The sequence below is a fragment of the Podarcis liolepis genome (assembly GCF_965112155.1).
Source record: "Podarcis liolepis genome assembly, chromosome: Z".
Lineage (NCBI taxonomy): Eukaryota > Metazoa > Chordata > Lepidosauria > Squamata > Lacertidae > Podarcis > Podarcis liolepis.
Genome location: NC_139570.1, coordinates 36,915,912 through 36,940,444, shown reverse-complemented (window position 1 = coordinate 36,940,444; position 24,533 = coordinate 36,915,912). Strand labels below are relative to the sequence as shown.

The 24,533-nt window shown below is 42.9% G+C and overlaps 2 long non-coding RNA genes across 2 annotated transcripts in view; both read left to right on the top strand.

Moving 5' to 3' along the window:
• Positions 1–24,533, top strand: part of LOC310698484 — a 219,114-nt gene that overhangs the window by 2,108 nt on the left and 192,473 nt on the right. The window lies entirely within an intron of this gene.
• Positions 98–23,501, top strand: LOC310698480. The gene is made up of 4 exons (XR_014521552.1): positions 98–269; positions 3,957–4,081; positions 17,634–17,729; positions 23,418–23,501. It is a non-coding gene; the product is annotated as an uncharacterized lncRNA (long non-coding RNA).

Below are 24,533 nucleotides of genomic sequence, written 5' to 3'. Positions count from 1 at the left end.
TCTTCTATGCTCTACACATAATACTTAAAACATTGTGTGGGAATAAAGTGCTGACACTCATCGTCTGTTTTACATAATGCCCTGGGGAACCAGGCTGTCTTTACTCCATCTGTTGTCTTGTGATGTAAGGCTTCCCACATTTAGAATTCATAGATACTCAGGGTTTGTCTATGTGTTGTAACTTTGTCTATGTGTTGTCTAAGGTCCATTGTGGAGCTTGCACTGGTTTAACCAGCACCAGACCTGCAGGTTCTGCACTGATAAACTTGGTGAGTTGGTAGAGACACTGCAGGCTGCTTTCTTTGGTGAGTTCAACATGAATCACTTTGCGGAATGGCAGACATTTGCAACTCATGATAAACCATGGTTTATGCAAGAGCTGCAGTGAGCCTTCTGGTTGCACACTTCCCTCTCCTGCGTGGCTGGGAGGAGGACTTTAACCTTTTTTATACATAACCATTGTTACCTGTTTTGTACAAACTAGGGATCATGGTTTAACATAGTGGTTCTCAAAGCGTGTGGCATTGGTGTGCCAGGACAGGAGGGGATGGCAAGTGAGTGAAGATTCAAGTCCATTTAAACATTTCAGTGTAGAATAGTATGGTATATTTAAAAAAAATGGTTTGGAGAATATAGATACGGTAGATATTTTTTCAAAATGAGAGCGAGAGCATCAAGTGATACTGAGGACAATCCTAGTTGAAATCCAGAATCACTGGATTGAACAGTATTGTCTATTCTACAGTTCTCCATGACATATTGTTGTGAACAAAGATTTCAAAGTGACAAATATGAAAGATCAGAAAAGAGAAAGGCTTCTTTGCAGTGCCATAGCTAGGGGGTGGGGCTAGCCGGGCTTTTTTGCCTTGAGTGAAGCCTCCAGAGGGGCGCCATAGAGGTTCCCAGTCTACGTGTGTACGCAAATGTGCATGGGGATGCCAAACCACGGTTACCAGATTTTTTTCAATGAATCCGGGGACTCCTTTTTTTTTTTTTTTTAGGTGAGTAACAACAGGGAGTCAGTAGTGGGGATGGTGAGGCAAAAGACTTTGGGCCCAAGCACACATGCATATTGTTTAAAGGTGCAAAGCCCTTCTTTTGCACCCTGTGAAACATAAATGCGCAGAATTTTAAAAAATACACTGGGCAACGGCGCGCTGTCCGCCTGTAACTCCCAAGCCTTCCCCGATCTCCTGCCCCTTTCCCCCTTTGTTTGGAAGAGGCTCGGGAGTCACAGGCAGGCAGCTGTTGCTCGGGGGGGGGGGCGCAAGGCACGTGGTTTCCCTGCCAGGCAAGGTGCAAAGCCCTTCTTTCGCACCATGTGAAACATAAATGTGCAGAGGTTTTTTAAAAAACTGGGCAACGGCCGACCGTCCCCCGATCAGTCAGAACAAAGGGGGCAGGGGGCAGGGGATCTGTACCGCCAGGTGTCCCCGGTTTCCCTTCGGCAGTGGCGGTGGCAGCCTCAGCAGCCCAGAGCCAGCCTGGTAGCGCAGTTGGCTCTGGTTGGCTTCAGGAGCTGCTTGCTGCCCACTGCCATGGCGCCCACCATTTTTCCTCTCCAGAAGTCCCCATACGATGTGTTGCGCACATTACACATCATATGGGGACTTCCAGTGAGGAAAAATGCCGGGCATCACGGCAGTGAGCAGCTCCTGAAGCCAGCCAGAAAGTGTGGCCCAGGGGAAAAAGTTTGAGAACCACTGGTTTAACACTTGCTATGCTCATTTTCAAAACAAGCCAAAGTCAAACCTTGAGTTGATGAAGCTGACTTGTTTAACTGACAAAACAGTAAGCCATGGTTAAATAAAACTGAAATTATTATTATTATGTATTTATTTATACCCTGCCTTTTTACCTTGGGAAGAAAAGAGGGGGAGTGGACTTGCTGCAACTTGTGCACATATATATGCAACCAATAAGAGCCACAAAGCTGCAGTTAAGCATATAGTATTTTATTGTATTTTGTTATGGGAACTGCCTTTGGAACAACAACAACAACAACAATGTTCTACTTTGTGGCTTTAATTGGTGCACAATTTCATACTTCTTTATGGTACTTCTATGCGTTTTCTTACATAGTAATCTAGGACAGGGATGTTAGGATTCATTTCCCATGTTGCAGTCATGGGATTGTTTATATCACATGACGGTGTATGTTTTCATTCCACATTGTGGGAAGTGATGGAGACTGGATGTTTATATTACTGTGTTTCCGTGATGTAGGACATTCGTCCTTTTGTTCTTTCTCTTTGCTGTCTGATGCCGAAGAGGAAGGAGCTGAGCTAAGATGCTCTGAGTGTGTATATGTAAATAAACGTAGTTTAGCCAAAAAGCTGCACCACTGAGTCTGAACACTGACTGCCTATACTTTGCTGATCCTGAAGTATGCTGGTGCCTCTTGGTATCAGTCGCTGTGATGTTCAGACTGGAGAAAGCTTTTGAATCTCCCGAACGACTGACCAGGAGGGAGAGAACATGCTAGTCCGGCATGTGTCTCTACTGGATTCCTACTCATGTGTAGGACCTCCTGAGAATGGTTACGGGCCCAGGGATTGTGGCCACAGAGGACAGCAGGCTCAGTGCCAGCCAGAAGGAACTGGGGACTGTTTCTGTCATGGTTGAAGCCTCCGGTAACTGGTGGCTTATAACGCCTCAAATGCTCTATAGCTGTAAACATGTGTTAAATAAAGTTTGCTCACACTTCAACTTGCAAGAAAAGGAAGCAGTGAGTTTTTGTTTTTCATTAAGTGTGTGTAAATTTGGGGCTTTTATGTGCTTATATTTCCCCTCTTATATTTACATTGCTAAACACTTAACATTTAGGCAGTAACAAATTTAAAGTACAGTACAGCTATTACCCAATCTTGGAGAATTCAAGTAGAAGGCACCCTACTGCTTAGAACTCCCAGTATTAACAGCTGGAGAACATAAAAATGGAAGTTCAGAATGCAGATGCTTTTGTTCTTAATTACATATTCTTTATATTGCAGAGGATCCATTATGCATGGAGAGAGCCAGTGTAGTGTAGTGTAGTGATCAGAATATTGGTCTAGATCTAGATTACAATGGTGGGGAATATGTGGTCCTCCAGATAGATTCCCAGCTCCCAGCCAGCATGGCCAGTGATCAGGGACTACTGGACCTACAGTCTAGCAAAAACTGGAGGGCCACAATTTTAAAATGTGCATTCCCCCCCACTCAACAATAAAGTATACTGTACTATTGTTTTGATTCTGAATATAAGGCATTAGTTCAATGTTCACATTAGTTCAGATGATCCCAAAGGGAGGGGGAACACTTTTAATGGAGGAAGTTGTGGCCCAGAGTTTAAAATACTACAAAACCCAACTCAAAATAGAGCTTCTGTTTTGTAAAGCAAAAAGTTGGGGCAGAGATTGGAAGTGTTATATTATAGCTGGAAATGATACTGGAACAAGGCACTCTCTTGGAGAGCTTATGTTATGACAGAAGCATTGCTTTGGTACTGATTGAATGTTGATTTTGATCAGAAGGGAGGCACTGCACTTAATACTAATCTAGTTGGCAACTTTCTGCCCCCCATCCCCCTGGCTTTTCCATCTGCATAATACATCAGATTCAGCAAGCTAGGAAAAACCTGCTCCTGTTGAATTTCTGCTGCTTCTGCCACCATTAAAAGCACAGGGATCTTTCTAGGCAAGAGAATGGTCTCCAAAATGCTAATGAAACATGGTGAGACAGTGGCAGGTGCTGCATATCCTCTTCAGGGCTCCAAATTGGGACGTTAGCTCTACTGGGCTCATTATAAGTTGAATATCTCTTGAACATTATTGCAGAGGCATTCAGTATTTGCTGACTCTCTAAATCTGTTTCGCATCTGCCAAGACCTATGTCACAATAGTCTAAGCTCATGCATATTTTCAGGACACCACTTAACATGTGTAACTGCTTAACTTAACCTTTTTGTATTCAAGGCACAGGGAGATCCTGCAGTAAGCTGAACCTGTATTTCCACTGCAAGGCCCATAATTTCCCCGCACGCACTAGCACTGATTTGTCGTATATTCTGGCAGTCTGAAAATTCTGGAGCAGCCTTCAGGTAAATTTAATAAATAAAAGGTATTTTATTATATTAAGTATAAAATCGAACAATGCAGTTAGGACAGCTCCCCCCCCCCCATTTAAAAATGTGTGTTATTCATTCAATTAATTTATGTTATGATCCCTCCAGAACGTTAGCGTTTAGTCACAATGGCAAATGATAACAATACCTTCTGGGATTGTCAAAACTGTCAAAAGAGCATTTAAACTTTGTACTATCTGTTTTAGAGAAGAAGGCTAACACATTTAAGTGTTTGTGAAGTTGCTATAGGGAAATCATTTTTAAAAAACTAACAGCAACCTTAATGTGATATTTGGTATTTTCAGCAAAGGGGGGGAAATGAAAATTACCTTTTGATTCTTTGGATATATTAAGCAGTCTTATGTTTCTTTGGTTCTGTAGCACTGTCTGCTGCATCCAGGAATAAGAAACTTTATTATTTATATAGCACCATTTCCTTAAAGAATTGTATGGCTGAAGTGCCTCTATTGCTTCTTCCAATTATGCTGAACTTCATCTCAGTTTGCCAGCAACAGTCACTTATGAAAGCATTGCACTGGCTGCTAGTGAGCTAGCAAACCCACTTTAATATGCTGATTTTAATGCATAAAGCTCTAAATGGCTTAGTAGAACCCAGGTACTTGAAGAAGTCCCTTCCCCAATACTGAGTCCTATGGTCAATTGGAGGGAGTTCTATGGTCAGTTGGAAGGGACCCTGCTTGGGGTTCCACCAGCCAGTGTTGCTGGCAGGCTTATGGCACAGGACAAGTTATCCTTAGTGGCAGCACCTCATTTGTGAAACGTCCTCTTGAGTAACATTCAGCTGACTTCCACATTAACTCCGGCTTAAGTTAAAAACATATCTATTTATCCTTTGGGTTCTTAAGTTGATGCTAACTCTGGAGAAGATGGTGCTGGTTATGTACTCTTGCTGATTTGTGTTTAATATTTTTGTTTATCCTCTTGTATATTTTTATATCTTATTCTGTTGTAGAATCTATATTGTGAGCTTGGAGGAAGGGCTGGGAAGAAAAACTACATAATAAAGACTTAATTAGGCAAGTGGTTCAGATCCAGCCCCCGGGCCTTAGATTGCCTACCCCTGAGTAAATGGAAAATCTACTTGGGGAGTGCTTGAAAAATAGCAGGAGGGGGAAGAGTTAAATAGCTCCTGCCAATTTTCCATAGAGAATATGTGCTGTTAAATAGCAGTTACCGTATTTTTTGCACCATAACACTCACTTTTTTCCTCCTAGAAAGTAAGGGGAAATGTCTGTGCGTGTTATGGAGGAAATGCCTACGGGTGGCATGCCTACGGATTTTCCTCCTCTAAAAACTACGTGTGTGTTATGGTCGGGTGTGTGTTATAGAGCGAAAAATACGGTAATGTGTACAGTGCTTAAAAAAAAAATTAACTGCAGCCTCTTGAGTGGGTGTTGATAAGTATCAGGATCAGGCAAGGAAGGGGGATATCACTTTTGGGAAGCTACTGTTTGCATTGGAAGAGCATCCCTCATAAGCAATTTCAAAAGAAAGGGTGCAAACCTGATAATCATTACCCCTGCTTCCCCTTCACTATTTGCTATTTGCATTTTTTTAGAGTGCAGGTCAAATGCAAAGACACATTTAATGGTCACATCTTACTTGGCCCTCACTGTATGCTTTCTGTGAGCATTTATTCTTGCTCTTTCACACATTGTGTTTAAAAATGTGAAAGCTACTCAGATGTAGGGGAGAGAGAGGTTAAATAAATGACAGAAATATTTACAAGTAAGTGAATCTGATGATGTTTGGATTAAGAGGCCCATATTTCAGCACTATGAACCTGAACCCCATCATCCTTTTTTAGGTCATGTTTAAGTTAATGTAGGAAAGACCAGTTTCTGCAGCTGGGCTTGCTCAACATCATAATAAAAGGCTTCATTCTGCATTGCTGTCAGCCTAGCACCTTAACACTCATACAGTACTAAATTACATGAAAAATGTGTGAGTTAAAAATACAAAGGGAAGAGAGAGGGAAAAAAACATTTCCAAGAAATACTTGTTTTGTTTTTTTATGTACGTAACACTCTGTCCCCAAATATTTGTCCATTTTTTATCAGCAGAAATAATTGGCTGCTGGCTCTATTTCATATTCATTTTGAAAAGCAATATGATCAGCTGCACCATCAGTTGTTGTTTTTTTAAAAAAAACAATTCTTAAGACTTTGGGATCAAGTGAAGAATCTGGTGTAGATCCAAATGAGAGGAATATATTGTTATTTTAGACTCTGAATAATTGCTTGAAAACTGAGTTGTGAAGACATTTGAAGAAGAGAGAGAGAGAGAGAAACCAAATTCACAGATGGTTTGGATATAAATCCAAACTGCAGTCAGTCCACTCAACATCTTTTTTTAATGCTTCTGCTTTTCTCTCTCTCCCTTCAGCCCAAATGTTGTTGCCTGCTCCAAGACATATGTGCTTCTTTCTTTAAACTGAACTGAGCCTCTGAATCATGTTCTCTCTCTGCATTCACATAGCAATTGATTTGAAAATCTGCGCCAATGCATTTTATTTTTAAAATATATAAAAATACGTATTTACATTTTGTAAAATTTGGGGGGGAGGTTCTCTCACTCTCTTTTCTGCATATTTTCAAAAGCAGCTGTCACACAAGTAGGTTAGATTCAGCTGTAGAAAGAAAGACAGAGCAAGAGCAAAACATTAACAGCAACGTACATGTAGGGAAAGCAGTGGTGGCTGGTCTACCTGGGACTGGTGGGGTAGAAAGCAGGAAGACGTATAGTAGGTGGAGCCAGAGCAAATGACAGGCAGTGCCACTTCATGGACTCATTGTAAGTACAGTGGTACCTCAGGTTACATATGCTTCACGTTACAGACTCCACTAACCCAGAAATATTACCTCGGGTTAAGAACTTTGCTTCAGGATGAGAACAGAAATTGCGCGGCGGCAGCAGAAGGCCCCATTAGCTAAAGTGGTGCTTCAGGTTAAGAACAGTTTCAGGTTAAGAACAGACCTCCAGAACAAATTAAGTTCTTAACCTGAGGTACCACTGTAAGCGGGCAGGCAGTTGGAGTCTGGCTGACGACTGACTGAGGCTGGTGGGACAGTGCCGGTTTCCCATAATAGATCAGCCTCCACTGAGATTAGATCTGCCAGTGGCTGTTAGCCATGACAGCTATGCCCCCATGATCAGAGACATTGTACCTGTTAAGTTGTGGGTGAACATATCAGACAACACAGCGATTCTTCAATCAGCTCTTGTTTATTCACAGGCCAGAACTGAACGGAACTGAAGGGTTCAGTCAGCATGCTTATATAGAGCTCCAGTACAACGTAACTGTAACAATTTTCTAAAACTATCCAATCACTGAACGTCACTTTTGATCCCTTATTTGCATAACTATCTACAATATCCCCCTGCTGGCCCAGGGTGAGAACTTCAGTACATAACAGTACCTCAGAACACCTGATGCTGGGGACAAAAGAAAGAGGAGGGTTCTTGCCTTCCTGGTAGGCTTCTGGGAAGCATGTGGATAGCTTTTTTTTTTTTTTTTTTAAAGGAACAGTGAACTATGTGGCCAGCTCTGGCTAAAAGTTTGTTTTTCAATCAGTTGAGCACTTAAGAGTGGCCAAGTCCTTTGTTTCCAGAAAAAGGCATAGCTTGCAAGTCAGTCAAAAGTGTTGGGGAACGCACTCCTTGCCAGTTGTCCAGAGGATGCCATGGAGATTTGCAGAATACTCCTCCCAAGACCAGCATTGATACAGCTTACTTAAACAGGGCTGGGGCAGGGTCACTGGTGACTGGTATCTATTGGGCCTGGCGGGGTGGAAGGCAGGGAGAATAACCTCAGACTGAGCTATAGCCAGGCAGGGGTAGAGTCAATGAAAGAGGAAGTCAATGAAAGAGGTAGTTTTGCCCTGATCCTTCTCCCTGCTGTGTTCTACAAGGGCAATCCTGAGTCTAAGGAGAATGGGGGAGATGGCAGGCAGTGCCACTCTCTGGACTCATTGCTTTGAAAAGTGCAAATTTGACAGGTTCACCTTTAAATGCAGATTGAATCACATTTCTTCCCTATCCCCAGTTAGGAGAGAGATGATAAGGTAACCTCAAGCTTTCCCTTCCTCTCTTCTATTCATTTGCATCTGGGGAGCTTAGTCCCTCACTGAACCTTCATCTATGTGGATCAGTGAAGAGCTGGCTGTGGCTCTCCACCCAATTCTGTCCACCTTGGGAGAAGACATGATAAAGTATAGAAAGCAGTGGCGCTCAGTGAAACTTTTCATAGGGGAACAGTTAGGACCAGATGCTCCAGCTTGTGAGGGCGAGGGGGGGACATTGTGATGTTCTGCCATTGCGTGCGTGGACATCACGCTTCCCTCCCTAAGCCTGGCAGAAGCTTCCCAGATTTTGGGAAGGAGGCCCCAGGCCTCTGATAGGAAGCTGGAGCCTTGCTGCCTCCTTCCCAAAGCCAAGTGAGCGAGCTTTGGGAAGGTGGCGGGAGAGTTCTTGGACCACGCTGGAGCATCACAACTTCCTCCCTAAGCTGGGTAGAACCTTCCTGGACTTTGGGAAGGAGGCGCCAAGCTTTAATACTCTAATTTTCCTAGTCCACTGACCACACACTACTGGTAGGAAGTATATTATGTCCTTCTCCCCCACGTCATCTCCCTACTTTATAGAAACAAACAAAAAATTGTGTTGCTTCAACTTAGCTTAGGCTAGGCCACAAACCACTTATGGTCCCAGCTGGCTGCTGTCAAACAGAAATGGGAAACATGTTGACCTCCAGATGTGGTTCTCCAACTCCCATAATTCCTGCCCGCATGGTCAGTGGTCAAGGAGGATGGCAGCTGCAGTCCAACAATGTTTGGAGAGCTGTAGGTTCCTCACCCCTGTGTCTTGCAGTTAATAAAAGGGGTCCTGACAATTGGGACATGTTGGGTGTTACTCTGCCTAGTTAGGAATTCTTGGAAAATGTCAAAACTATTTCACAAGCTGAGACTGCCTATCTATGGCATTAGTGTCCCATTCAGGAAGATGCATTGACCCCCAGAGGGAAAGTAAGAACCAAGTTTTTGTTTACTTTACTGTTGCTGTATCACAGACATCTTTCAGTTTACTGGAATAGGTGTGATGCTGATGATACACCTGAAAAGCAGAATTTGGACTGCACTGTATACTCCCTTTAATTGGTTGAAATATATATGCAGTAGTTTTAACCATGAGAAAAAGTATGTTGGCATCTGATCACCTTGAACTTGGATTCTTAGAGCTAATTCCCCTCTTCAGCATGGAATGATTAAAGAAATAGAAAGGCTGCATCCATCTTCCATGGGTGGTGGTGGGGTGTGGGGAATTATTTTTTACTATCTAGAGATTATTTAGCATTTGATATTGATGTCTCGTCTGTCGAAAGATTTAAGGATCACGATGTAGTGTATTCAAGTAGCAAGCATTTTTCATTGTCCTGTTAGTGACAGTAGAATTCGCAGCCAGTTGTAGCGATTTATCTTTTCTCATATCGATTGTGTGTCTAGCCTACACTGTTTGCAGAAATTCAGCTACTACAAAACAGGAACCAGTAGGTAGTGTATAAAAAACGGAATGGGGATGGTGCTAACCTCTTTGTATTCTGATACACCACAGCTCATTAGCATACCCAAAATTTCACAGCTGAAAATACCAGTGTTCTTCTTGTGCATGAGTGGATGATGAGGCCCAGCAGCCTGGTATTCTTATTATTAATTAAATTTATATATCATCCTTCATCCGGATATTTCAGGGCAGTTCACATGGTAAAAATACAGAGTAAAAACACAAAACAAATAGTTAAAACAAAACAATACCCCCTTCCCACAAGCACATTTAAAAGGCTTAATCAACCAAAGACCTGGTTGAAGAAGAGCATTTTCATCTGACGCCTAAAGTTGTATAATGAAGGCACCAGATGGACCTCCCAGGAGAGAGCATTCTACTAATGGGGAGCCACTGCCAAATAGGCCTGCTCTTGTGTTGCCACCCTCCAGACTTCTCCTGGAGGAGGCACACAAAGAAATACCTCAGAGAATGATTGCAGAGTCCAGGTCAGTTTACATGGGGAGAGGTATCGTGCAGTCCTTGAGGTACTGTGACACTGAGCCATTTAAAACTTTGTAGGTCAAAACCAGCTCTTTGAATTGGGCTCAGAAGCTAATTGGCAGTCAGTGCAGTTGGACCAGGACTGATGCAATATGCTTAAACCATCATGCCACATTGAGCAACCTGGCCAAATTCTGCACCAGCTGACATTTCTGAATCATTTTCAGAGGCAGCCCTGTGTATAATGTGTTGCAGTAATCTAACTTAGATGTTACCAGACCATAGACAACAAAGGTTAGGCTATCCTTGTCCAGATAGAGGTATAGCTATACCACCAGCCAAAGCTGATGGAAGGCACTCCTCACTACTGAAGCCACCTGAGCCTCAAGCAACATCTCAGTGCATTTGTATGGCTTGTTTTGATTGTCATATCTCAAGGCAGAGTGGGTCAGAAGCTACAAGATGGATGCTTGTAATTCTTGGAGGCCTAAGCAAACATTCCTGTGTGTGGATCCTCATAATGCAGGATGCACACAGAGTAACTGGTCACCGAACTAAAGAGAGCATCTGTGCTTACACCTCTTGGCACATGCACTCTGAAATACAATATGCAAGCAAGCCTCATGGCCTACTGCTTTCAGGTGCTGCATTTGCCTGATGGGGAAAATAATGTTTACTAGGGACTAGAAAATTATCAAGTAGGATGCTTGTAGAGGGAGAGGGGTTGCTTATTTGTTTAAGACCAGTTTAATATCACCACAACTTCTGGCCACAGTTATTCATCTACCCGTCTTATTCTGAATCAACTATGGCTTCCAATCCATTTTCAAAGACAGCCCCATGTAGAACACATTGCAGTAGTCTATCCTGGAGTTACCATAGCACTGAGGCTAACCTATCTTTGTGAGTTCTGGGTTCAGTGTATCTCAATGCATTCTTCACTCAGACACACATTTACTTATTTCATAAAATGTATATGTTGCTTGATTGTTTAAAAACTCAAAGTGGTTTACAAAAAGATTAGAACAATAAAAAGATTGGTAAAAACTATTAAAAGCAACTATTAAGACATTTTTAAAAAGATCAGTGATAAACTAAAAGCAGATAAAAATACCCGCCAGCATTCTACATATCTGGGTAAACAAAACTTGACTGGCTTCTGCATATAGAGCATGCGCTCTACTACTAAGCTAAGGCCCTCCATTCCTAAAAGTGGGCATTGTTGGAGTGTCTAAAGTAACTGATCCTGAGACATCAGTGTGCTTCACAGACTGCATGGGTAGCAAAACTAGAAGCATGCAAAGACTTCTACAGTCTCCCCCACCCTACTCCCTTTAGCACTTCTCCCTAACACCACATCTGACCTGGAGTGTTAAATACTGTTTATCTTAGCATATCAAATGTTGAGCTTAATTTCAGCCTGTAGCTGAATATCTTCTTGGAGCTTGCCCAGAAAACTACTCACCCTCCGCCTCCTCTCTAGCAAGGCACCAAGTAGCAAAGTAGCAAAGTGTTCATCCAGTCTTGTATAAGTTAGGAGCATTAGCTCATCAGAACACATTTTTACTGGCTACCCCACAGCAACCTGAAGTGTTCTGTATTTTTCAAAAATGTCTGTTTCCTAAGTAACTAGTGAGCCAGTCACATTACCAACCTTTAAATAATATTTGAGATCATAAAACTAACTAGAAACTGATTTGGCTTTGAAACCCTACTAACTTTATAGTGTTGTCATTTAAGTTTTAACAGAGATTTTTCTATTTGAATTAAAAGGAAAATACTAAAAATGTGCCATGACTCTTGAATCCAGCAGGGATCCAGACTCAGAACCAGAAGCTGCAGATGCAACAGATCAGGATCTGCCTCTGGTTCAGGACTGAGCTGACTGCTGGAGATAAAGAGACCACTGCACTTTAGGCTGTTGGACAGGATCCTTCAGAGGAACATCCCAGATCACCAAGTCCTATAGGGCCAGAACCCAGACCCTTGCAGTCACTTTCTGCCTGAGCCTAAGGAGCCAGATGCCTCTCACTGACATGACTGGTCCTGGAGTTCACCAGGAAGGGAGGCTATGGATCAGAAGAGGCATGCTTATCTTCAGGCCTGAGGGTTGACGCATGAAGACTCTGCAACGGGATGGAGCCCAGTGGAGGTCATCTGGAGACAGGCTTAAAAAGCCTCAGTCTGTTTCCAGCCTTTGCTGGAGCAAGTTTCAAGTGGTACTTGCGCAGAACATGACAAAATGGTACTTGCAACTAAATGTTGTAGTGCATTCTTCTGGCAAATGTGCTTGTGTTCAAGGCCCTCCCCCAGTCAACCATTCTGCCAAGCAGGGCATTCCATTCTCTCTCCCCCCGTCCATTTTATATTAGGATAACAATCACTAATATTATTTAAAGAATGGTAATTGTGTGTGTCTTATTAAAGAGTTACTTAGGAAACGGGTATTTAAAAATACACATTACTTCACCCTGCTTTGGAGAAACCAGTGAGAATGTGTTCTGATGAGCTAATGTTCTGTTTTTCTTTTCCAGCTGCTGTACTACATTCCTTGGCTACTGAAAAGGTTTAGTCTTCATTGGGCTGTTTTGGGAGAGTTGGTTGGGAGAGGTTGCTCCTGAGCTTTGTTTGCTTATATATATATTTTGTACCTCTGCAAACACTGTTTCTCAGTAGCTGAACTTAAGCAGTACTGCTGCTGGCATTTGCCATCCAAGTTCACTATTAGAAGGAGTGGTGGAAATTATTCCTATGGGTGATAACCAGTGCTGGTTCTAGTCCGAATAGACCCATTGACATTACTGGTTATGGCTAACTTAGATTTCTTAATTTCCGTGTATGAGCAGGGCTTGAATATAACCCACTAGTTCTCAGGTGTGAAGCAACTCTCCTTAAATAGGTTCAAAGGGACAGATAGCATGTTACTGGGGCTTGGTGGATGGCTGCAGTCAATATATCCATCCTCCACATGCTGTCAGGTAGTATTTTCTTAAAAGAAATGTGATGTGATGTTATTGTATTTCCTCCCATCCCCGCAAACAGCAGCCAATGAATGGGAGTGGGAATGGCTTCAATGACATGTTTATTTTACCAAATTACTTGGCGGGGGGCGCATAAACAACAGCTACACACACTGCATAACTTGTAGGCATTCAGCTTGTTATGTAATGAGCTCTTGGACTTATATCGCTACTGAGTCCAATACGAACAAGATTGCTGGGTCTTGCTTTATATGATTTAATCCAAAGTGTCCCAAGCTCTGCAGCTGCAATTGCTAACAGGAAATGCTAGTGATTTCAACTTTCAGCCACTCTTCAGTTGTGCCTCTGTAGCTTCATGAATATCTCGGATGAGGTGGCCAAACAAAACATATTTAATCATGGCTGTTGGGTTCTAACATATTGCCAAAGCATAGTTTTTTTTAAAAAAAACCTTGATTAGTAAGCTAACAACAAACCATTGCTTGGCTTTGTGTTTTTTTGCCAGAAAGCAAACCATGATTAGTATGCTGGGCTGGATTCAGATGTTCACATGAGCCACACTTTGGCAAGACAAGCCATAGCCTACAAATGTGTGGGAACCAGTCTAGTTGGAAAAATAGTCTGACTTGGGCATAAGGCAATTTTTTACAGGCTTATTCGCACTTCCTCTTGTCCTGCTGCATTCACCCAGGGAAAACCGCTCATTAGCACTCAATCAGAGCTAATGGTAATTCTGGTTTTCTCTGGATTCCCATTTCCTCTGATTTAGCACCAAAGAGCAGGTTTTCCCTTGAAAACCACTTGAACATGTGTAGAAAGTGTTGGTCAAATGGAAAACTGCTTGGACACATGCTTTCTAGACACTGGACAAGTGGAAGTGGGGACAAGCCCTGTCTTTTGTTGAAGAACCAATGATGAACTTCTAGAGGAAACATTTGATCTATATATTATATAAACTTCCTTTTCCCCTCACTCTTCTTCACTACCATACCTTTCCACAAATGTCCAATAAAATCTTTTAATTTTCTATGTTACAATATACTTTCCAGATCTCAGTATCTAATCTATGCTCAACCCTTTTCTTCTATCTTTTAAAATACTGAAAACTTTGCTTTCCTTAAATTGAGAGGAAGTAATTTTCACTCTCATGCCCACAACTCAGTATTTTCCTCAAATACAGTATTACACTCTAAGAAGTAGGTATTGCCTTTTAAAATAAGAGCAAAATTAAAAATATATGTAGATATAACCTGCACTGATCAATTCCTACTTATTTTTCTTGGAAGGCTGCCCTAAACAGATGATGAGATCCAAATTTAATAAACTAGCAACTGCTCCCCTTGCAAGATCCAGATTTTATCTATCTCTTGGAAACGGAGCTTCATTTTAATTTGGATGAAAATAAAACCCATAATAATCATACATGAACCTTGCTACACCTCACATTTCAAAATTCCATTTTATAATAATGTCCATAACTTTATGTCATCTCTCATATATATATATATATATATATATATATATATATATATATATATATCTCGGGGTGGGGGGAGCACCAACTGGACAAGAATCTGAAAATGGCAACAGCTGAAAACAATAAAAGAACAACGGAGCCTCCCACAGATGGCACTTAGAAGAGAGAGTGATCAGATGGTGTGAAATGCACAAACACACACACACATAAAGGGGAGGAAATTACAAGAGATTAACAAATTTTCACTCCTTATTTAAAACTGAAAGCCAAGGTTTTACTATAGCAAAGGAAGGGGTGATGCAGCAATAGTGGTAAACTGGGATGTCCTTCATCTGAATGGCAACTGGCACAAAAACTCAACAGATTTTGGGAGGCTGATACAGCTCAGTGGCTAGAACTGGGAACTGGGCAATATATCGACCTATTATCCCAAACCAGTTTGAAGTCCTCATGATATTGGTTTCATATTTTTTGGCCTGGCAATATACAGTCATACCTTGGGTTACAGATGCTTCAGGTTGCATTTTTTTGGTTATGGACTGCCGAAACCCGGAAGTACCGGAACGGGTTACTTCTGGGTTTCAGCGGTCGCGCATGTGCAGAAGTGCTGAATCACGCTTTGCGCATGCACAGAAGCGCCAAATCGCAACCCGTGTGTGCGCAGACATGGGTTGTGAATGCTGCGGGTTGCGAACGTGCATCCCGCATGGATCACATTCACAACCCAAGTGTCCACTGTACTGTATAATGAATCATGATGTGCGTGCCAATGTTTTTCAATCAGCCAATCAATGCTTCTCTTGATTCCTGCAGCCTTTGCTAACTCTGCTCTCCCCTTCCTCCTGTAAGAGGCAGCAAATAATAAGAGCAGGTGCCAGCAAAAATCACGATGCAGGAAAAAAAATGTGAAGTCATTAGAAAAGACAATATTACATTAGATGGACAGTCAGTCTGACATGGTATAAGGCAGGTTCCTATGTTCCGGGTGGCCTTGAAGAAATCATAACTTCAGGTCCCCATTTGCAACTTGGAGATAATAAATTATTAGTGTATCCTTCTAAGGATTACTGAAATAATGTTAGTTTCTAAAAATACATCTCAGCTTTCTAAAAAAGAAAAAACCCGAATGAAGCCCAGTTCGGAAACAAAAAAAAAATAAAATAAAATCAATCTTAAAAACAAACGCCAATAACACTCTGAAACAAACAATAACCGCTCAAATTTAAACAACCAGCAAACCATGATGCAAACCTTACAAATTACAAATAGGTTAGAAATATAGGAAGGCTCACTAGCAATAAGCTTCTGAAATAGGCACTTTGTCAACAAGTGGTCGAAACATTTATTGTAATGAGGCCAAGCAGGCCTTTCTGTGGAGGACATTCTAGCACACTGGTGCCACAACAGAAAAGGTGCTGCCTTTTTTGGCCACTTGTCAAGGTAGAAGGGCATAAAGTGGGACCTGAGGTGTTAGTTGGAGTGCATGACAGGATGGTCCTGAGGACCAGTACAGTGGTACCTCAGAGACACTTCAGGTTACAGACTCCGCTAACCCAGAAATAGTACCTCAGATTAAGAACTTTACCTCAGGATGAGAACAGAAATCGCACGGCGGCAGCGGGAGGCCCCATTAGCTAAAGTGGTACCTCAGGTTAAGAACAGTTTCAGGTTAAGAAAGGACCTCCAGAACAAATTAAGTTCTTAACCCGAGGTACCACTGTACAAGCCATTTTTCACATGAAGTGAAGTAGAAATCATTGCCTGCCACTGTTGCTGCTGCTGCTGCTGCTTTCTGCTCTCTCTCGCCTGTCTCATTCTGAGGAACATGGGGTCCTTCCTCAGAGCATGGCATTCTGGGCAAAGTGACCTTGGTAAGGCCTGCAGCACCACCAACTTTGTGGTGGCATATACAGGAAAGCACCATGGTGAAGAGAGTGGGAGTCACTCTGATCTTGTACTTCTATGGTCTTCCTATTTATTGTCATGCAGCAGCCATGTTCAAGTGGGAAAAGGAATTGCCAGACTGGGATGGACCAAGGGCAGTACCACACCAAGCAACCATACCCTCCCACATTTATCCAGTGAAAATCAGGATGCCCCATTCTATAATTTTACTGTTTATACCCCACACATCTTACTGGGTTTGCCCAGCCACTCTGGGCAGCTTCCAACATATATAAAAACATAAAAAAATTAAACGTTTTTAAAAAAACCTTCACTATACAGGATTGCCTTCTGACGGTTTGGGCATTGGAAAACTCCATACCCTCCAACATTTCTCCAGTGGAAATAGGGACATCCTAAGGAAAAGTGGGACATTCCGGGATTAAATCAGAAATCAGGACGGCTACTCTAAAGCAGGGACGTCCTTGGAAAATAGGGACACTTGAAGGGTCTGAACAACACTGGTTTGAATTAGCACTGCTATGATGCCTAATGATGTCTGAGATAGAGATGGGGGTATGTCAATTTTGGTTTCTCTTAGTTCTTATTTTTCCTATCTTAAGTTCAAATTGTTACATTTCTGCATCAGTTTGCTATTCTTTTAAAGTCCTCCTAAGAATCTGTCAGCATTTTAGTATCTATTTCTCCTAATGCATACATGTTTGCTTTTAGTTGTGCCCAATAAACACATTTTTGCAAACAGTTTTTGCAAATGCATTTTTATTTCCACTAATATGTAATACATTTTTATGCAAGCTTTCCTGACATATATAGTTTTGTACACATATTCCTGTTGGAAAGTGGCACTGGAAGAGGAAGAGTAGAAGTGCAAAATTTGAAGGATAGTTGTGTTTTGGTTTTTGTATAATTCTGGGAAGTATGAATTAGGTGGGTTCACATTAAAAGCAAATCATACCAAATTCCTCTTCCATCCCTAGTCACTAATTGATATGCTTCTACACATGATTAGGACTAGGCGTGAAAGTATGCAGGCTTTGGCTTGTCAACTTTCTGGTGCTCTCTTGCTGTACTAAACAGAATTCTATTTAAATTAAAAATCTAGATACCATATACAGCTAAGTTGCATATGGTATCTAGAAAGGCTCAGGAAAAAAAGGCAATCAAAATGACCCAGGGGATTGAACAACTCCCCTAAGAGGTAAGGTTACAGCATTTGTGGCTTTTTAGTTTAGAGATAAGGTGAGTAAGAGGTAACATGATATATGTGTATAAAATTAATGCATGGCATAGAAAAAGGAGAGAGAGAATATTTATTCCTCCTTGGAATACTAGAACCCAGTGGGACCATCCCATAAAGCTGAATGCTGGACAATTCAGGACAGACTAAAGAAAATACTTAGTCAAATAGTGCATGGAATTGCTCCCAAAAGAGGTAGTGATGGTGAGTGATGCAGATGGCTGCAAAGCAGAATTAAACAAATTCATGGAGGATCAGGCTACCAGTAACTATTAGTCGTGATAGGTATCTCCACAACTGGAGGTAGCTCGCCTTTGAATAACTGTTTCTAGCAAACACAGGAGTGGGGAGTGCTGTTCCTTGCACACATCTCCTGCTTCCAGATGCAACAGGACTCTTCTATGTTCTTATAGCCCCCTGGTGTTTTTATGCTGTTAACCCATGGGTAGGCAAACTAAGGCCTGGGGGCTGGATTCGGCCCAAATAGCCTTCTCAATCCCGCCCACAGACGGTTCAGTAATCAGCGTGTTTTGACATGAGTAGAATGTGTGCTTTTATTTAAAACGTATCTCTGGGTTATTTGTGGGGTATAGGAATTCGTCCATTTCCCTCCCAAAATATAGTCCGGCCCCCCACAAGGTCTGAGGGACAGTGGACCGGCCCCCAGCTGAAAAAGTTTGCTGACCCCTGTGTTAACCTAAAGGTGGGGAGACGGGAGAAATAACCAACACCAAGAAAGTCAACATGTGTACAGTGGCGTAGCGTGGGGGGTGCAGGGGGGGCCGGCCGCACCGGGCGCAACATCTGAGGGTTAGGGTTAGGGGTCGCAAATCCACGGGTTAGGGGGCGCAAATTACTTGCCTTGCCCCGGGTGCTGACAACCCACACTACGCCACTGCATGTGTAAACATTTATGTACAAGGACATGTTCAAAATACTCTATTGATTACATAAAAGTAGTTTTACAAAGTGTTTCAGAGACGCTTGGCCTTAGTTTCCACATCCCAGAGTAACTAGAAAATTGCAAAGCTTTTGCCTTCACCCTGTACAGGACTACAAAGACTTTCTAAGCCCATTAGCAATCCATTATTTACTGCAAAAGAGGAACCAAAAGAGGAACCCGTCTCATTAAACTATGACACCCCCCCCAAAAAAAGGATGCAATTTGGAAGACATGTTTTTTCCTAGCTGCAAGTGACAGCCTATCTTTACTTAACACAGTCATTAAAAACAAAATCTGTATTAAGAATAGGTAAATATCTGAACTTGCTAGTTTACAAGGCTAAAGCTATTAAAGCCCTGGCAGTGGAAAAGAGGGTAAAAGATAAGAAACTTGTAGAGTTCTTCAAAGACTGATGCTTAAGTTGCGCTCTAATAATGACATTGATTCTTTGCAATCAATATCCCACTCCCCATAAGAAGGTTCCACATCATATTCTTCCCTGCATTATCCCCACAGCAGATTTAATTAGCCATTAACTGTACAGGAGGGAGAGAAGAGGCTGGTGTCCCCTTGCTCTTTGTAGCAGATTTGTTTGTTTGGCAATAATATTCTGCCGCCACCCCTGCCAAAAATGATTACTACAGAAAACACTACACTACAGAAAACAGAAGTCACTCCAGTATATGATTTGAAATTTTGCACCCTTCTTCCATTGCAGCTAACACAAGGTTGCAAAAGTCACAACCCTGGAAGTTTGTTCTGTCCATTGAATGTTACCAAAGAACCAGGGAATGTGTGACTGTAAAATGTGTTCTTGCTAATATTTGTTTCTGGTCATTGGGTTGCACAGGAATGAGGAATATCTGACACCCATGCCAATATTAGCCTGGAGGGAGGTCCAGTTTGGCCCAGGAGGCAATTAATTCTGAAACCATGTCTGCCTGTCAATCAGGTGACACACCCCATGAGTGGCTGACATGAGCTGATGGAAGAGGGAAGTGGATCCCCAAAGAAAGCAGGGTTGAAACACCCTCCTATCAGCTGATGAGCAGTGGGTTCAATCCTTCTTGGTTTGGCCCTGCAGTTCCCACCTTCTCACCCTCTCCCTCTGGTGCTGCTGTGATGGCCCAACAGCTCTGAAAGCCTAGTTTGCCACCATGCTGTCGTTCACAGCACCACTTGTTGGTGGACATGCAAAATGCAGCATGATGACATCCTTGGAATAATACTGTTTCATGCCATCCCCAATCTCTACCGAGAGGTAGCATAATTTCAGGGGGGTCCAGGTATTCACCCAGGCTTGTGTTTCTGTTGCAAAATCAAGACACAGCGAAGTCTGCCGTGTATTAGAAATATGGCTTATGCATACATATTTACACCTTCAGTGGAGGGGGTGTAGAACATTACACCCCAAGTTTTTGTATTGTTCCTCTCGGCGAGTCATGGCCCTCATCTCTCGTCGCAGCCTCCTCTGGCCATGGAATTCTGCCCAGTTTTTTCCTCCTTGCTCTCACCTTGCCAAAAACCTTTGTGTAAAAGGACAAATAGTTTTCTGTGTGACACCCACATTGCCCTGGCAACCTCCCTGATAAAGGTAAAGGGACCCCTGACTGTTAGGTCCAGTTGCGGATGACTCTGGGGTTGCGGCGCTCATCAGCTTTATTGGCCGAGGGAGCCAGCATACAGCTTCCGGGTCATGTGGCCAGCATGACTAAGCCGCTTCTGGTGAACCAAAGCAGCACATGGAAACGCTGTTTACCTTCCCGCCCGAGTGGTACCTATTTATCTACTTGCACTTCATGCTTTCGAACTGCTAGGTGGGCAGGACCTGGGACCGAGCAACGGGAGCTCACCCCGTCGCAGGGATTCGAACTGCCGACCTTCTGATCAGCAAGTCCTAGGCTCTGTGGTTTAACCCACAGCACCACCCGCGTCCCAAGCTCCCTGTTAGGTAGGGTCTTTTATCTAGATGGCTTTTGCGATGGGTTAATGGCAGGGCCATCATCTCCCTCTGTCCCTCTGTCAGGCTTTAAAACAAGCTCAGCCTGTCAGTTCACCTTAATTATAAAAGCTGTGGCTAAGCCCCAGGACCCAATAATTTAGAGGGGGAAATCTAGCACCCTATGAGAGAGTTCAGTCACACAAAAGCCAGAGGTTTATATACACTGAGAGTCACACAGACACAACTCTCCACACAGGTAAGCAACGGGCATCATCACAGTTCAAAGACATATTCCAGCTGGACAAAAGGAGGATGCAAAGCAGGGCTGGTGAAGGCTGTGGTCTAGGGAGAAGAGGTCTAGGTCATCCTGTGACCTAGGATGGGCTCGCTCCAAGGACCAGTTAGTGGGGCCTGGGGCTCTCCATCCCTCCTATCATCCCAAAGAGATCATCTTTAAAGAGCTATGATTCTTCTCGTTGTTCTATGTATGGATGTTTGTTGTAGGCTTTTTTATTTTAAAAAAATGCAGTGGTTGCAAACTGTGAGATACTAAAATGCTACAAGAAAGTCCATTTAACACTTTAAAAGTGGCAGATAGTGTACCCCTGTGCTTTGCAGTTGGATTTTTTAAAAAGAGGAAGTGACATGAAGAGTGCAGCAATTTGCACAGGGAGCTGTGCTCGGTGAAAGATCTGCCCTCATTTTGATCTGGAATTTTGCAGTGCCACCCACAAAGGTCATTTACTAGCAGAAGACAGAGTGTTGAGGAGGAAACCCCCAATCAAAAAGTGCAAATTTTGGGCCTATGCAACAGAAGGTCCTAAAGATCCAGTTTGCAGCATCTGTCAGAAAGTATGTGACATAACTATACAAAGCTGTCTCATACTATTGGTCTTTCTAGCTCGGTATTCTTTTGACGGGCAGTGACTCTCCGGGGGTTTCAGGCAGGAGTCTTTCCCAGTCCTACCTGGAGATGCTGGGGATTGGACAAGGAACATTTTGAATGCAGAGCACGTTCTCTACCACAGAACTATGGCCCTTCCCCTTATAGCAACCCAGTCAATCCTCCCTACAGCACTAACAGTGGTCTTGCAGAGGGTTTCACACAGGAATCGGGGGGAACCTGTCTTGGAGCAGGGGATATCCCCTTTCCACCCCAATTTCAGTCACTTTGGTAGCAGGGATGTCATCTCTTCCCTCTGACCTTTCTGCAGAGTGAAAAGTCTCAGTGGCGTCTGTGAGAGTTTTGCTAAGCTGAGGGGAGGAGGCGGAGCAAGAGGCAGCAGCAGTGACTGAGCAGGAGGGCACAATGTCACCTAGAGCCAGGCCCCACTTTCGCAGGTGGGAGCAGACCCACCCACCCCAATAGAGTGTTCACTTGCAATCACAACATGCCCACAAGGAGAGAGAGTCTTGCAAGTGGGTGTGCCATGCCTCATCCAGGAAATTTGTTGGAACATCTTTCTTGCTTCTGTCCAGTTCTGAACTTGTGGCCCTGCTCCTGAATTGAGACGGTTCGAATCCCCACAATGGGGTGAGCTCGCGTTGCTCTGTCCCAGCTCTTGCCAACCTAGCAGTTCGAAAGCATGCCAGTGCAAGTAGAAAAATAGGTACCGCTGCAGCGGGAAAGTAAACGGCATTTTCTTGCGCTCTGGCACTCGTCACGGTGTCCTGTTGTGCCAAAAGCAGTTTAGTCATGCTGGCCACATGATGGACAAACACCGGCTTCCTCGGCCTGAAAGCGAGATGAGTGCTGCAACCCCAGAGTCGCCTTTGACTGCACTTAACCATCCAGGGGTCCTTTACCTTTTACCTTTACTTGCTTGAATAAATATCTTTCTTCCACATAAGAGCCTCTGTCTGCATGTATTGGGCAGGAGACAGGACAGAATCTTTTACAGCCCTCTCTACAGCACTCTTGGAGATTGGGATCTTTTTATTGTAACACATATGCTGTATCATGAAGTTACAGTCCTTTTTCAAAACAGTAGCAAAGTGGGGGGGGGGGACATAGGAGACTGTTGGTCCACGTAGCTTAATATTATCTACACACACTGGCATTAGTTCTCCAGAGTTTCAGGCAGGGGACATTCCCAGCCCTACCTGGAGATCATAGGAGGATATGAAGCTGGGATCTTTTTGCATGCAAAGCTGTTCATTGAGCTATGTTCCTTCCACTACATCAGATCCATTGTGTTATCCTGAGTCGATCTTGTGAAGCTCACTGGGTAACTTTGGGGCAGATACTGTCTCTCAGCCTAACCTACCTTGCAGGTTTGTTGTGAGGATAAAATTGGGAGAGTAAGAACTATGTATGCCGCTTTAAACTTCTAGGCCAGGGTATAAATATCATAAATAATATGGACTAAATGGCATGCTAGATAGATCTGGAGGGAGATGGACACAGAAAGGGGCTGTTTTATATGATGCCAAACATTCACATGCTTGCAAACGTAGCCTAAAGCAGCAGCCATCAGCAATGCATTCTCATCAGAAAACTGTGTTTCTTTTTCTTTTTTTATATAAGAGGAAACTTGGCTACATTAGTCCAGAACATAAAGGTTGCTCTTTGCCCTTAAAGAAAGAGAAAGTGGGGGGGGGGCATCACAATTAGCAGCAGAATCTGAAGAATTGCCCGTTTGCAGTGCTATATTTTAAACTCTGGCCTGACGTTTTGGCGATATGTCTGCTGAATATTAACAAGCCTGCAAAGATCCCAGTGCTACTGTCTAAAAGTATTGCTTTCTTTCCCTGTTACGTGCAGTGCCTTATTTTGTTGGAAAGTAGCAGGTGCTCAGCAGAAGGAAACCAAGGACTGAGTCAGTGAGCTGGGCAAACCTTTTGCACTTAGGTGAGTCATGGAAGGGAAGTAAGTAAAGTGGGGGGGGGGAAGCATGACTCTCTATGAATATGTGGGGTGGGAGAGAAAGATGAATTGTGTGGTTTAACTGGTGATGGGGGATAAATTGTGTTTTGTTGGAAAATATTAACTTCAATGGGAAACTATGTAATTTGCACTCATAATGTGTCTAGGGTTGGGGAGAAATTCAGTTTTCTTTTCATTTTAGTGAGAAGCTACCTAACGCACACTTCTCAAACTAATACGCAAACCAATACACTGCTGTCCTTTGGAATTCTCACTTCTTTGAATTTTGAGATTCAGCTCTCCAGCCAATCAATGTTTTACTAAAATGCATACATTAGGGAAAACTGCATACAAATGATGATACTTGGGAAAACAACATAGATGAATGCATTATTTTAGGAGGAAATTGCTTGAACAAATGTGTTCATTAGTCAAAACTGCATGCAACATTTATGTTTATCGGGGGAAATTAGCACTAAAATGCTGGTGATTTTTCATGATAATTTTTTCCTTAAATTTCACATTACTGCAGAAATGTTGAGAACTTAATCTAAGATTGGAAAAATTAGAAGGTGGAAGAACAAAAAGTACCAGATAAGTCCATCACTATCTGTGACATAATTTGGTGACATAACAGTGCTGCTTCAAATCTGTGTTGGCACTGGCACTGTACAGCACTGATCTTGGTCCATCCCAGTTTGATTGGCACTTACTTTTCCCACTTGAACATTCTTCTTCTTCTTCTTTCTCTTCTTTGGCAATCACTCATAGCCGAATAAGATTGTCTTCCATAAGCACTGTTTTAACAATGAGTTCATAAGTGACTGTGGAGGCCAATTCTGCATCCACACGTCCTTCCACAGTGGGGACATTGGTTTCCAGGAGGGAGTTGATCACGGTGTGGATTTGCCAGGTGTGCCTTCCTCTTGGCACGTTTCTCCCTTGCGTCCTGAGTTCAAGCATCTTCAAAGCCCATGACACCTTTGGTAAAGGCTGTTCTCCAATTGGAGCACT